General features: G+C 33.8%; 1 long non-coding RNA gene across 1 annotated transcript; it reads right to left on the minus strand.

The window, feature by feature from the left end:
* Nucleotides 1–3210: 3210 nt before the first annotated feature.
* LOC129257870 (uncharacterized) lies at nt 3211–13629 on the minus strand. Its single transcript, XR_010292897.1, has 4 exons — nt 13541–13629; nt 9056–9135; nt 3535–5889; nt 3211–3353 (listed from the first exon to the last, which is right to left on the minus strand). It is a non-coding gene; the product is annotated as an uncharacterized LOC129257870 (long non-coding RNA).
* Between the last annotated feature and the right edge of the window lie 1899 nt (nt 13630–15528).

Genomic DNA, 15528 nt, shown 5'->3' on the forward strand with positions numbered 1-15528 from the left:
ATAAAATCACCACATCTGAAATTGTCATGCCCGTTGCGAATTTGCACCTCAAATCGCCAATTTAAAAAAAAAGAAGAAACTTATCACAATTTCAATAATATAATTATAAGTACTGTAAGCAAACACAAAAGGTACTCATTGAAACAACATAGATCAACAGCATATTAGTACAGTAATAATCAATATAAAATATACAATTTATACATAGAAGGGAATAAATATATATCTAGTTATGAAGATAAATAACACACTACCAATTATGGACTATAATAACTATATTTTTTAATTAAAAAAAACCAACTAATATATCTATCATGGTACCATTCACCTTGCACAAATTGAAATATATCCATAATAAAATATTCATATATACACTGTATGAAGGCAACAATATAATTTCTTGTTTGAAATTGAAATATTCAGGAATCACTGAATCATGCAAAAAAAAAATCAATATGCAATGTATTTTCAATAGTTTATATCCAGGCATTCCAAATTAGATTAAACTATATAAATATCTGAAAAGGATGTCATATATCATGACACAAGAAATAATTCAATGAAACCATATATGAATGTATGTTTCTTTATTGTTCTAAACTAGCAAGATGGTGTCTGTTTATACAAGACTATACAGGTTAGGCTTTCCATAATTTTATTTGGTACCAAATCTGATGGAGAAAACAACATGGAAACAAAAAAGTCTCTTTGATTCCAGAAAAAAGCAAAGAATGAACTTCCCACATTCAGCTCCATGTACCTAAAATTATTCCACACATTCATACAATGTTAAATTGCATGAAAATTCACTAATTTAATTAAAAATACAACCAAAGTACAGATAGGATACTTAAAATACTGGTGTGTGTGTCCAAGTGAAATAGACAATGCTTGTTTAATAAACCTATTCGATATATCAGAGTATTTGCTTGGGTATTGCTGCAATTGGGTAAAAAGTAATTTATATCCGTAAAGAAAAAATGACTAATCATTATGAAAGGAGGCAGGTCATTTTTTATGAATATGTAATGAGACTTTGTTATGTAAGACCATGATTCAAATTATATGCATTATTCATAATTCATACCACTTCTCCAAAATGATATGCATACAACATTCAACGTTTCTACATTCTAATTATCATATACATATATTTTTTTTTTAGCCAACAGCACCAAAAGTGTTAGAATGCATTGCATGTTGTTTGCTCACTGCAATCAATATAAACATCTTAGATTTCAGTCAATGATATCCTCTCTTATAATTAATAGCTGACATTATATTTTCCCCACTGGGAAATGTGTTATAATATTGAGAAACAAAATTCCAAACTATATATATAAATATATACATGTTAGGATGTCACAATGTTAGTACCAGGTTTAGATTTTTTGTGTACAAAATACCTCCATTATTCTGATTGATGGAAATGATTTTGAAGCAGCCCACCTATATCATGGATGCAGCTTTTTTAATATAAATATGCCGAAAAGGCACAATCTACTCCTCAACAAGTTGAACTTTTGTTAATAATCACTCCCTCCATTCCACATCATTCAACAATCTTTGCTTCATGGCTTGTATTGTGAATGAATTGTAAATACACTCTAAAAACACGGAGTAAAATTTTACCCAACATTGGGTAGAAAGGGAACATGCATGTTTGCTGGGGATTTTTTTTTACCCCATATTGGGCTATTTCAACGCAACATTGCGTAACCATGTTCCAATTTTACCCAATATTGGGTAAACCTTATTTTAGAGTGTAGGAAATTAGTGTCGTGCCAATAGCTATGTAAGTTTCTATTACGGCAGTGGCAGATCAATATTTTGAAAAAGAGGGGCGCAGATGACAATTGACCGATGACCAATTAGAATTGTTCTTTCAACTGAGTAACCAATTGCCACCTATAGGTTAAGGTAAGTAGTTTAGAATTTCACAATGGCATGAAACCATTCTATACATCTGCATGGGCTGATACTGTAAAACTTACCTCTGTTTCAAATTACGAATGTATCTTTATTTCATTTTTATTAATGTATATTCCATAACAAGCCTACAGTCTAACCAAATCATTTATATTTGAAAGGGTGGGGTAATAATGTATGACGAAATTCGATCTAGTAAAATGTTATGCTGAAATAGATTTTATGACCTTTAAAAGTGTGTAAAACCAAAACCGCACTTGATGGTCAAATCTGAAGTTATTAGCAATAACTGAAAACAACCTTTGATTTTGGCTAGAACAAATGGTATTGTAAAACTGGATAATGTACAATGCTGTTTGTATTTCAATGTTATAGAAGCAAAAAAAAAGCCAACACATGCAGCAATAATGAAAGTAAAACATGATGCAGCAAAAGCTAAAATATACAAATTAGAATTCTCTCTCATTTATGATTTTCTATCTCATGCAATTGATGATTAATGTGAGATGAAGAACCGGTATTAAAATTATTGATTAATAAAATTGTCAACCCTTTTCTAACAAAAGTGGGTGGTCCCCGTACAAAGTCGATGCAAATTACATAATTAAACAAATCTACAAATATTAATAGAATGGAATGCGACAAACAAAAATATCTTCAGAATTATAAGAAGACCATGTATATACATCATACATGTACACCAAAAAATTATTTACATTATATACACCTTTTGCATGCTCATAATATGAACTTATTCCATATAAAAGCCTTGTCAGTGACTATTTCTAAATCACATAAGTTGAAACGAAATGGCAAGATTTTAATCATTTTAGAGTTGATTTCTTCTCATGATAAGAAATCACAGAAAAGGACAAGAAATAAGCATTCCTCTTCTAAAGTCTCTTCACCTAAATGTCTGATTTTCGTATATTTCTTATCTTTGATTTCTTCCAGATGCTAAAAGGATCTCATCTGGTCCTAAATATCTATCTCACTTAATCTAATCTACTTTAAGTTGAACTAGGAATCGTTAAACATAAGAAAATGATTTTCATTCGTAAAAAGAACAATACCTGAGATATAGGAAAAATACAAGGAGATAAATGAGGCACAAACATAGTTAAGAGTACAGCATGTCCCTTCGATGCAGCTTACTTGAAAGAATTATCTACTTCAAAACTATCATCTTACGATATATTAAAAACTTCCTTTGGCAAGTTCTAAATTTGCATCAGCGACAAGATTTTTTTTTAAATTATAATGTCGAAATCACCTTATGTTTTATGGACAATTGTTTGGTGTGCAAAATAATCAGTTTTATTAGTATTATTATCAAACAAGAATATGGGGATAAGGAGCATAGTCAATTATTATACAAATAATGAATGTTTATGGATGCAATGGACAGAATATTTCATGAATGGCTCATTCATATCATCTTTCACCGAATAAAGTATTCTGTCCATTGCATGAATGAAAAGAACATTCATTATTTGAGTTATATAATAATAGCAGGACCCGCTAGGAGAACAGTTTTCGGAACTGAAGTGCATGGCTACCCTTGGTAAATATGGCGTTATTATTATTGTTATTATTATATGACACCAAAAATAGATCCTTTTTCATTTGAAATTTATGAATTTTGATGCAAAATATGCTCTTGCAGTGCGAGCTTGGTCTGTTGACTGTCGCATACATGCAACACACACGTTGCAAACACTGTTTTTACTTGGGGTGCCTGCGCTCTCGGTGCGCGCGTGCAATGGACAAAATCGCATGCATCCAAACTTGCACGATGAATGGATCCGAAATTGCAAAGATGATGACGTCATTGTAAAATGGGCTGAATGATTGATATCAAACAACCAATCAAATGACAAGGATCTATCTAGGTGTCATATGATAAATTGAATTTGTTTCAAACACCTGTTAATTGCATTTTGTTAGTGTCACCAACCCTTGGGCCCTGCAAAACACATACGCTATCAACCAATCAGAATCGTTGTTCAAAATTTGCAATCGAATGCCAGTCTTTATGCGACAGGGTCCAGATATATTTCAGAGAAATATTTTCTCCTTATAGCTCAGTCTGAAACATAAGTAAGAATTTAACAATGATTCTGAAGATTATACAAAGAACCATTGTGTTTATAAGGAGAATGTCCCTTGCTATTCATTTTGCTAAAAATACATCCAATGATCTACATGAACAATGAAGTAGTCTGTTTATATTTTCCATTTCTGTATCCTATATTTCATGATATACCCATCTCTTTTTGCAAGGCGTAAGGTTATATCACCTCCCTAGTGCGATCTCAACGCGCCTCTGTAAAATGACACTCGCACATCAACCGTCATCAAACCTTACACAGGTGCGAAGTCAATGTCAGCGGGTCAAGGGTGAGGTCAAAAGGTCAATGTTAATTTCCATATTTGGGATAGATACCAACGAACCCATATGGAGGTGTGACTGTGATAGGGTGTAGTGGGTGCAGGTTGGTATTCCATAAAGAAAAAAAACTGTCTGTTTCAGATCGTCCTGTACTTTCTTCCCTTTCCCGTGCAGGATGGTGGATTTTTTTTCTTACTTGGAACTGTGCTGTCTTTCCCTGACTTTGCTTAATTTGGTTTATCTTTCACATTCAAACTCTCTTTAGTCATCAGTAAGCACATGTCACAAGAATATAAACAAATTGAAAGAAAATGTGTTTGAAACCGAGATGTAATGCTCAGATGGAAAAGAAATTGTTGGGGAAAATATTGTACATTGAATATTTAAAGAAGGTACTATGTTTCTTCATACACTTTCCTTGTCTTTCTTGTTTTGTGGGGAAGAGTTTTTCTTTCTTAAATATCCCATTTCACTTCAGTGTAAATCAATCAGAAAATAGAGCACCCACATCTAAGAAAGTAATCATACAAAAAACTTACTTTGAAATAAATGATATAGACATTTAACAGTACTTCTGTAAATACAGGATTCAAAATAAGTGTAAATATTTTGCTTTTTTTGTCTAGAACTGTATCCAGTCTGAAGTACCACGATTAAAAGAAAACAAAAGCAAAGTGGAATGCACCGATAATCTAGTACTCTTAGAAGTTTTGATATTTCAATATAGAATCATATAAATTGTGATATCATCAGAGCACCAAGATAAGATTGCTCACAAACCATCCCCACATGGAAGGCTTGATTCCAACAAAGAATAAAGAAATAATTTCTGCTTGCATTCTGCAAGACAAGATAAAACAGAGAGGCTCTCTGCCCGTCTCTGATTGCTCAATTGATATTGCAAAGTTAAGATTGTTATGAAAGAGACCATTTCAAACCCTAATTCTCCTTTATGGGATTAGTTACTATCCATGTATATACTTTTTAAAACTGTGTACATGCATTACAATCAATTAGTCTCTTTAACAGACCCATGCACAACTTTACAAATGTGGAGAGCTTCGAAATATACACTGTGTGTACAAATTGTCATAGTTTATGCATGAAGAAATGAAATATGGTGCTCTTTACACATTGTTAAGGGAGCTCTTTTCTCCTTCAAAATGACAGTAACATATCATTTTTCGATTGCAAGTATGCAATTACCATTGGTTAATTTCCATTTCAGTGAGAAATTTGGTTAATGATAGATTTTTCATAAAAAAAATTTGGGTTCATAGAACCCCTGTCATCGAGTCCTGCATAACAAGACAAATCTATTGGTCATAATGCTCTTGATTTACTAGTAATTCTGTGATTATGTTGTTATATTCTTAATAAATACTTAATCATATTTTAAAAAAGAGATCTCTATTTAATATTGCTTATGTCACAGTTAATCAATGACCACAAAGTAAGAAGATGTGTCAATTAAGACTGGAGCTGAAGAAATATTTGAAAACTTGCGGGTCAACCAGTCTTCACAAAGTCACGCTGTGAACCCCTCCATGGAACTGATCAGAAAAACACTGTGGATTGACAAAAAAAAAGCATGATGAGAATAACGGGTGTAAGATGAATATTTATATATAATGAACAATATCATACCAACAAACATAATAAATTCTAAGCTTCCAAATTGTGTCATTAAATTGACTGAGAAAAAATTATATCAAAGAATACAGCAATTCTTATCAATTTACCGCACCAACCACAAAGCTGGGTTTGCACTCAGCAGTGTTATTGAGGTGGAAGTATATAGCTTTATCCTGAATATTAGCATCTTATATCTAATCAATATTAGATCCTTGAAAAAATGGGAAAGTAAAATTATATCATTGTGAACACTCAATTAAAAGTTGCTGTTTTAGTGTTAATAATACGTTTTCTAAGGAGTGTGCATGAAGTTATGTCTCCTGATGGGATAGAACTGCTAATAGCAAAAGTTTTATTACAGCTTTAAAAAGAAGTTTAAAATAGTTAGAATCCTAGCTAAACTAATACCTCAAAACAAGAAAGAATTTAGAGCTTGAAGAATTATTAGCCCTTATATAACAACATATGAAATAAACGGTTGCATTATTCTGTGAGAGAGCTTGCATTTGCTTAAGAGTAAGTGTGTACATTTACTTTTATTTAAACATAAAGGTGAACAACAAATAATTAATGTTGAATAGAAATGTTTAAGAATATAAATAATTTGTACAAGAATAAAAATCACAAAGAAAAGATACATTTAAGAAGAATAAGAAGAAATTAGAATAAAAAACTCAGGTCTTCAAACACATGTTAATCACCACAGCCCAGATTAAATAAATATAAAAATACATATTTAAAGAACCACCAGCCCCAACATCTGAAAGTGGCTGAGATTTGCCAAGTTGAAAATGCGTTCTTTTTTAATTATATTTTTTTTACCATGCCGTTGAAAACTTTGTTAGGGAAAATAGTGGTAGTGGGTATCAAAATACCAGCTAAAAGCTAATAGTATTATAATGAGACCGCAAAACAGCTTTTATACAAATAAAATATACATCTGTTTCATCCAAAGTTCTTCCAAACAAATCTGCAATACATCATAGATACAATTTCACAAACTACTCAATGGTTGATAAATACTGTTAAATAGCCAACCAAAATAACCAATATATATTATAAAAGAGTATAAAATCAAATTAAATGAATAGCTTAAATATTTAAATGTTTATTTCAGAGAAGATTGGAAAGTTATACACACCAGACACCCGAGAAGAAAAAGATATGCAAACACTAAATAAATTTATCTCAATAAGTGCTTTGATTAACAAACACAGTAAAAAAATAGCACGTTGTTTAAGCCAGTCACTCTAACAACATGTTGTTTAAACTATTTTGTAATTGTTTAAATTTTTTTAACAACTTGTTAAACAACAGTGACAGGCTTAAACAACATGCTTAAAATTTTAAACAGCATTTTTACAGTGAAGGTAGCTACATTATAATGGAAAGTAAGAATTTTTTCTATGGGTATATATATATATATATATATTCAAAGCCACATGGAGTTAACAAAAACAAATTTTTATATATAATGCCTAGGTCAGAGCGAGTTGGCTGTGATGCACCACACTCAAAGGCTTGCTTCCTGAGATGACTGCAAACAGGTCTGCAATCTAACATCACAAACAAACCTGTGCATTCTTTGTTTTATAAAACAGATTAACAATATGAACAAATGGCAGAAAATTGGTTACAAATTAGAATGATTTGAATAACACAATCAGGAATTAAGCTAGGCCGCAAACTTTCTGTATTACATTACTTCTGACTGAGTATATCTAAAAAGTATATTGTGCATCTTGTGGGAACATATATCCTCAGCGTAAAAAAGCACAAACTTAAAAAACTCCATGGGCTTGTATGCATATCAGATTTAATAATAATAATAATAATAGCTTTATTTATAAAGCGCCTTTTGCCTGATGATACAAAGCGCTGCTATTATTACCCCGGCTGTAGCTCCCATCACCGGCGCTCAGTGCATGCAAGGAATTAATCCTGCCGGGTACCCATTCACCTCACCTGGGTTGAGTGCAGCACAGTGCGGATAAATTTCTTGCTGAAGGAAAACATGCCATGGTTAGGATTCGAACCCACGACCCTCTGTTTGAAAGGCGAGAGTCAGAACCACTAGACCACGATGCACCCGCTTTTTTTTTGCATTTATGCATATTTAGAGCAAAAAATATTATGCTACATTCCTGCATACTTGGTGCACATCAGGGCAAAATTAATGACTGCACACATGACTCATTTACATCACTTTTACATTTACATCTGTTTGGCCTCTTTCTTTATAATCCATTTTATTTAACATCACAATAAAAGGGCAAAAATCTCATTTAACTTTCAATGAAATTAAAATCATCCAAAACAAAAACACTGCACATATTACCTTAACAAAATTATACAAATATTATAGCAACAACAACCAAAATGATTTTCATTTGCAGCATTGTGAATTACACAACCAAATATTAATAACGACCAAACAATCGTGAAAGAACATATCTCTATGGATTCATCTTTGTAATATTTTGTTCAATTTGGCAACTCAAAATTTAAATTCTCAGGGTTTTTGTGCAAACAGAACAAATGTTGTCAGAACACTAGCTGTATGATAGAGATCATATTATATCATTTTTTTGGAGTGGGGTTGGTTGGGATAATATCAGATGACTATTACAGCAATACCAAAAAGCATTCCAATCACAAGTATTCATGCAAATACAAATTAATTACAGCTAAAAGCAGGAGAGAGAAAAACAAATAAAATGTTATGAGAAAGTATATTCAAACATTTAGCAGGTAGTGCAAAAAAATAACGCAAGGTAGTGGAAAAGACCAAAAAGCATAAACTTTTAATACAAAGCATGGGACAACCGCAACATCCTTGAAAACTATCATATAAGCCAACATCTATCGACACATGTTTCATAGAATACATCATTACATGCTTCTACGGGATATGCATTAAGTTCGTAGTATAATGCTTTCAAGATATATGCCCACGGTTTCTAAGGAACGGTTAGTGCACCTCTTACAAGACCATACAGTTAAACTTTGTCAGCGTGAGAAAGAATTATATTCACATAAAATATTAGTGCAAGCATGCTCAGAATATACAGTCATATATATAATATTGATTTTTTTTACCAATATGTATGCATGAGGGAACTTGGGGTAGCAGTATAGAGGAAGACCTTGGCTTAGGCCCATATACCATCCTCATCATCCTGGAAGCATGAGGTCAAAGGTCAGAGAACGTACATTAAAATACAGGAACAAGAAGGCATTCTGGGAAATAGCATTACCGGCGCAATGTATCATCGATTCATTAGTATTGGGAAGAACATTGGTGAGAAGCAAGAGAGTCCATTCTTGCATGGAGAATGATACAATGTGAGTACATCTTGTCCTGCTTTAACAGGTCTAATTCAAATTGAGAACGAACACAAATTGTAGATTGTTCAGTGCCCAACCAAGAGAAGATGTTCGGAGAGGAGAGTGTACAATGCAAGAAAACATTTGGTCTGTTTATAAGCGGCATCATTTAGATAACATTGCGAGTAAAATATCAACCTTAAAATATTTATTTGATTATAATACCTAAAGCTCAATATATGGATAATGGTAAATATTGCCAACATATGTTACTGCATTGACTATCATTATTATTTAGCGAAATCCACAATCTATTTCATTTCATTTATAAAAGCAAAGCTATTAAAACATGAAGGTAACTGAAAATACTTCTTGAATATTAAAATATTGTGATATAAATTATAATGGGAATATGTATTGTTGCAAATATACAGAAAACTGTGCAGTCTGAAGCTCAATAATTTTCTTTGGCCTGATGTTGCCATCATAAAATGATCTGGGCCACTCATTCAATTAGACCTATAGTCTCATACCCAAGGATGGTATATATCAGACAAATTGACAATTCCATTCATATTTTTCATTTGTAACCCTAATATATTCCCTCATACTATGCACCTAGGGAAACTATATACATCTTGTGATGATGGTCTTTGAGTCTGATCTTTACAGGAACTTGTAATGAGAAGTGAAGTTTGATCTCTTTCTGGTTTTGACAAATTCCCCTGTGATATTTGACCTAATTTCAGGGAGCACATTGAAAATTAAATAGAGCATCAGACCAAATATTTGGGTCACAGTGGACCATTATATACACGGGTAGGAATATGAGATTCAAGAATATGGAGACAGAAGAAATCGTCTCCCTGGGGGAACTGAAATGGTCTTCAGACCGCTAAATATAGTTGGTAGGACTTCTTAGAACGAAATAATCACAAATAATTATGATTTCTAAACATTTTGAAATGTTGGTAAGTTGAATTCTATCTGATTTCTAAATGATCGCCTATTTGTAGATTTTCCTCATGATAAACAGATCATTTATTACTCTGATAGGCCCTGGGTAAAATCATACTTGACACAACCGTATCTCCTCATATACTCTTAAAACAAATCAGTCGTATTGACTACACCAGTAGTCAGCTGGGTGCAACTGATATGGCAATCACTGAGAGTCACATTTCTGACATAATATATACTAGTCAGAAATAACTATGTTCTAGTAAAATACGACTAGAAAATAGTCAAATATGACTAGAATAACAGTTGCACCTAGCTGACCCTATTAACTAGTCATTTTTCACTGATTTGTTTTTAGAGTGTACGATTCCACGTTTTCTTGATTTCCTCGGTGTTTTCACCAATTTCTTCTTTATTATTTTCCCTTCTTCACCTTCCACCCACTTCTCTCATGTTTCCTACCGGTATCTAGTTACCCCTCTCACGTCTATCTCTCATCCTCTACTCCCTCCCCCTCCTCATGCTCCACCCTTCCTTCAGTTCAACCATGGATTCAACGAGGAGCCTCCTCGGTTAGGATCCATGCCTCACCTGTCCCGTCCCCTTACCCATGTTCCTGTAGGATATATGGCTGTCATAATATTGTTCCCTCCTCTCACTCTCTCGCGGTACACTTCCTCTCTACCTCAAGGCATGGACACGCTTCACACACCCCTACCGTTCTCACCATGGCCACACTAACCGTTCAGAGCCATTTGGTCCAATACCAGTTGGTCCAATGACCTATTCCCTGTCTGATACCAATAGTGCTAAGCTTGTTTGATGGGTTTATTTCCAATTGGTCTAATGCCAATTCGTCCAATTACCAACTCGTCTACTATCATTTTGTCTACCATCAGTTCGTCCACGATCCACATGGTCTAATTGCCATTTCGTCCACTCACCATTTGGTCTAATAATCAGTTGGTCCAATAGCCATTTAGTCCATACACCATTTGGTCTAATTGGAATAGTTTTAATTGGGCGAAATGAGTGAAAAGAAAATGGGTATTATTAGACCAACTGATTATGAGACGAAATGGTCATAGACGAACTGGTGATTAGACGAAGTGATGATTGGACCAGATGATTATTGGACCAAATGATTGTTAGACGAAACATTGATGGACGGAATAGCATTAGACCAAATGAAGGTAGACCATGTGATGAGTGGACGAGTTGGCAATAGACGAATAGGCAGTTTACTGTTTGGTCTACTACTGATTAGGTTTCATTTCCGCGTGGTCTCATCATCACTAACAACACTTTTGCTAAAGGTCATTGCATTCCATAAAAACAGTCTTATTGCCACACTGCTCACACCTTTCCATTGAGAAACAAAAATGAATAATGATATTAACCAGAAAGTCAATTACATTCTGGCTTTAGACTCCATTCAACACCATTGACTAATATTCTGCATAGAGCAGAAATTGCATCAAATTCACTAACTAATCTGTAAATTCATTTCCATGTTGCAATCTATAGTAATATCCCTCTGGCAATGAACACCTAAAATCATGCAAACTATCAATGCTTGCGTTCATTCTTATATAATTTGAAAAGCTGTGTGTACAAAATGGGGGTTAGTTTGATGAAATACATACACAGAGATGCAAAGCACTGATCATATAGCTTCACTGTGACAGTTTTTGTATCAAGTAATAGGTATTCTGTCTGCAATTATAGTTATGCGATTGATGCAATCTCCACTTTCTTATTTTCTTTATTTTACATTGCCCCCCCCCACATCTCACTTAAATTTCAAAAATCCCTATAGTCTCTCATCATTATTTTGCCTCTCCCACCACCCTGTCTTACTCTCATATTATCTCCAAAGTCATCATAGGTTTTCGTTTGTTCTCATTAGTGATTAGTCCTTCAACATTTTTTGTTTGATTTCAACAAGCTATTTCATTAAATTTGATCCGATAGTGAGATATTGTTTTAAGATAGTTTGAAGACGGTCAGACTGAATAAAAATGTTGTAAAATTTGGGAAAGGGTTGTACTTGTAGTCTCCGTAGGGTGGTGTTCTCTGTAGGGTTTTTGGAGATTTGAAAAGCTTTCTAGTTAGTCTCCAAACTCTTTCGTGTTTGATACTAGACGAGGAGTGTAAAGGGGGGTGGGGTTTAAGAAGTCTACAGAATTTCCAGTTTGTATGGGGAGGGGATTTGGGGAGCAAGTGGTTGTTAATGGCTTCCAAATTTTAATATTTCTTGTGGAAGTACGCTAGAGAATCTTAAATAAATTTAAGATTCAGCATTTGTTGCAGAAGAAGATAGGTGAGGGAAAAAGATATAAGCAGCCACTGGATTTATAGAGGGCGATATTTATTTAAAGGTCAAGTCCACCTCAGAAAATTGTTGATTTGAATCAATAGAGAAAAATCAGACAAGCACAATGCTGAAAATTTCATCAAAATCGGATGTAAAATAAGAAAGTTATGACATTTCAAAGTTTCGCTTATTTTTAACAAAATAGTTATATGAACGAGCCAGTTACATCCAAATGAGAGAGTCGATGATGTCACTCACTCACTATTTCTTTTGTTTTTTATTGTTTGAATTATACAATATCTCAATTTTTAGGAATTTGACGATTAGGACCTCCTTGCCTGAACCACAAATTGTTAAAATAATGGAATTCCACGTGTTCAGGGAGGAATGAAACTTCATTTCACATGACAATGACGAGAAAATCAAAATATTTCATATTTCATATAATAAAATACAAAAGAAATAGTGAGTGAGTGATGTCATCAGTTCCCTCATTTGCATACTGACAGAGATGTGCATATAACTGTTTTGTGAAATGAAGCGAAACTTTAAAATGTCATAACTTTCTTATTTTACATCCGATTTTGATGATTTTTTCAGTGTTATGCTTGTTGAATTTTTCTCTTTTTATTCAAATAAAGTTTTTGTTGGGGTGGACTTGTCCTTTAAAGATGTTCCTTGTGCGCATTAATGATTTAAAGATGTTCCTTGTGTTGTGGGAGGGGAATGTCAGGATTGTCAAATTTAAACAAATCTTAAAAAAAAAAAAAACATTTCACTGTTTATTCTGAGGGCCAGGATAAAAAAGAGAGTTGAATGGTTCTATTTAACCTTTTCACTTTCATTTGTTGTGCCGGGGAACGAGTCTGAAAATTGGTGAGATGTTGATCTTGGAACATTAAAATTTTGAGAAAGGGAGAAGGGTATATCTATTATTTTTTTCACTGGATGGGTAATCACTAAAGCAATAATATACATACCTGTTCTGGTGTGATGGGAGAATGTTCCATAAGAGGTGACTTGTCACCATCAGTGTGGTTATGAAGAAGCTTCATCCTCTTTTGTGTCTGAAGATGCAAAAAGAAAGAAAAATAAAGAATGCTATTTAATCTCAAGAATCATTATTTCTTTTTATATCAGGATTCTATGTCTGACTGGCATTTCCCCCTTAATCAAATTAGTAAAATCACACCAGATATTCATAGTAAATTCTGACAAAGCTGAAGGTTATTATTAAGCAACAGAGCAAGAAGAAATTGAAAAAAAATACTGAATTTCCCAAGTGTCACAAGCATGCTTGGTATATTTTAATTTTTGACTAAACAACCGCATTGAAACCTCATATTTTATCATAAAAAATTATCACAAAGTGCAGTTATGTAGATGTAAATGCATTAGACATGTCCAACAATATCATCACTCACAAAGGTGAGTACAGCTAGTTGCATGTACATGTATATATATATTATTTTTTATATTATGAGAATTGCATTTAGAAAATAATAACCAACATCTGAAGTGAAAATAGTGAATTTCAACCAGTAGAAATTATCAAAATAGTCAGTTTTCACTGGTTGAAAACACCAAACCCTTATACCCAAAATAACATGGTCATTGAGAACCATGATGTTAGTGTGATTTTTATTCCAACGTAACCATATCCACAATGTATCAAATAGGCTATGTTTACACATTATGCATTTCACATTTAATAGCACGAGACAGCGCACAAGTTTTTGGTGTCACCCACATGACACATAAACATGTCAAAACGAGGGAGTACAACAAACTCCTGGTGTAATTACACATCATGTCAAAGCAACGCTTTCCCGAGAAAGTGACCCAAAGAGAACAAATGATTTGGGACACACTCTCTCCCATTTCATATCTCCTGAGGATGAGATGTTCCGTCTGTGATGGGGGAGGAGTGCCACATCCATTCTTCATCTTTATCAGATACTCTTTGACTTAAGGTCAGAAGATGCATGTCATCTGCCGACACCTCTTGACATTCTCTCCTCAATACTTCCATACCTACCCTCAAGAATGCCAGAAGAATTTCTATTTGTCCTCCTGTTCTCATCTCATTCACACAAAGTGCACATTACTACACATGAATGTATTTTGCTTCCATATGTTGAAACTGTTTTCAAATTAGAGTCCTTCCCTCCAACAACTCATTTAATTTTACATAACTATCTTCCAACACTTCCCTCTCTTTGTTGCTTTCTAAAATATTATAGGCCAATGCTTTTTCATATACTTTTCAGTCTCCTTGGTCTCCATCTTTCTATCCAGACACCTTTCAGTCTGTCTCTCTGCCCATGATGTTTTCAAGTTTCTCTGTTCTCTCTCCACCCCCCCCCCTCTCTCTCTCATTCTCTCTCTTGCACCATTACATCATTACATCAAAACAAGCGAACATCTTCGGAGCTCTGAGGGAGAGACATCACGATCATCCTTTGATGCATGCAGTGGCGAATCCTTGAACCCCAACTTCCAGAAATCAACGCCCTGACCCAGAAGTCTGCCCGTGACCAGACAACATCAGACGTCAGATGGGGGTATAAACACTCCCCTCTCCGCAATCTCACACCTACAACTGAACAAATACACAATCCTCCAGCCTACAAGATGAAAATTGATTGGTTTCAGATCTATTTCTGCGGGATTAGGAGCTCGGAAGTGAAAACATGCGACTAATACGCTGCAGACTGTGCGGTAGCCAGCTCTGAGATCATCATATCATAAAGTGGTCTCTATCATCGGGAAATTATAATGTTCAACTTCGGGTAAATTTATGTCCTCTTAGGCAATAATGTCCAACTATTATCTAAATACTAATAATTCTGTTAATAAAAACACCTCCAGTTCATATAAAACCAATATCAAAATGGCATATTGGTATAAGATTCAACTCACAGATGAATAGCTCTCTATATTGTAATTGACTCATTAATGCATCTTC

This window comes from Lytechinus pictus, chromosome 3 (assembly GCF_037042905.1).
Source record: "Lytechinus pictus isolate F3 Inbred chromosome 3, Lp3.0, whole genome shotgun sequence".
Lineage (NCBI taxonomy): Eukaryota > Metazoa > Echinodermata > Echinoidea > Temnopleuroida > Toxopneustidae > Lytechinus > Lytechinus pictus.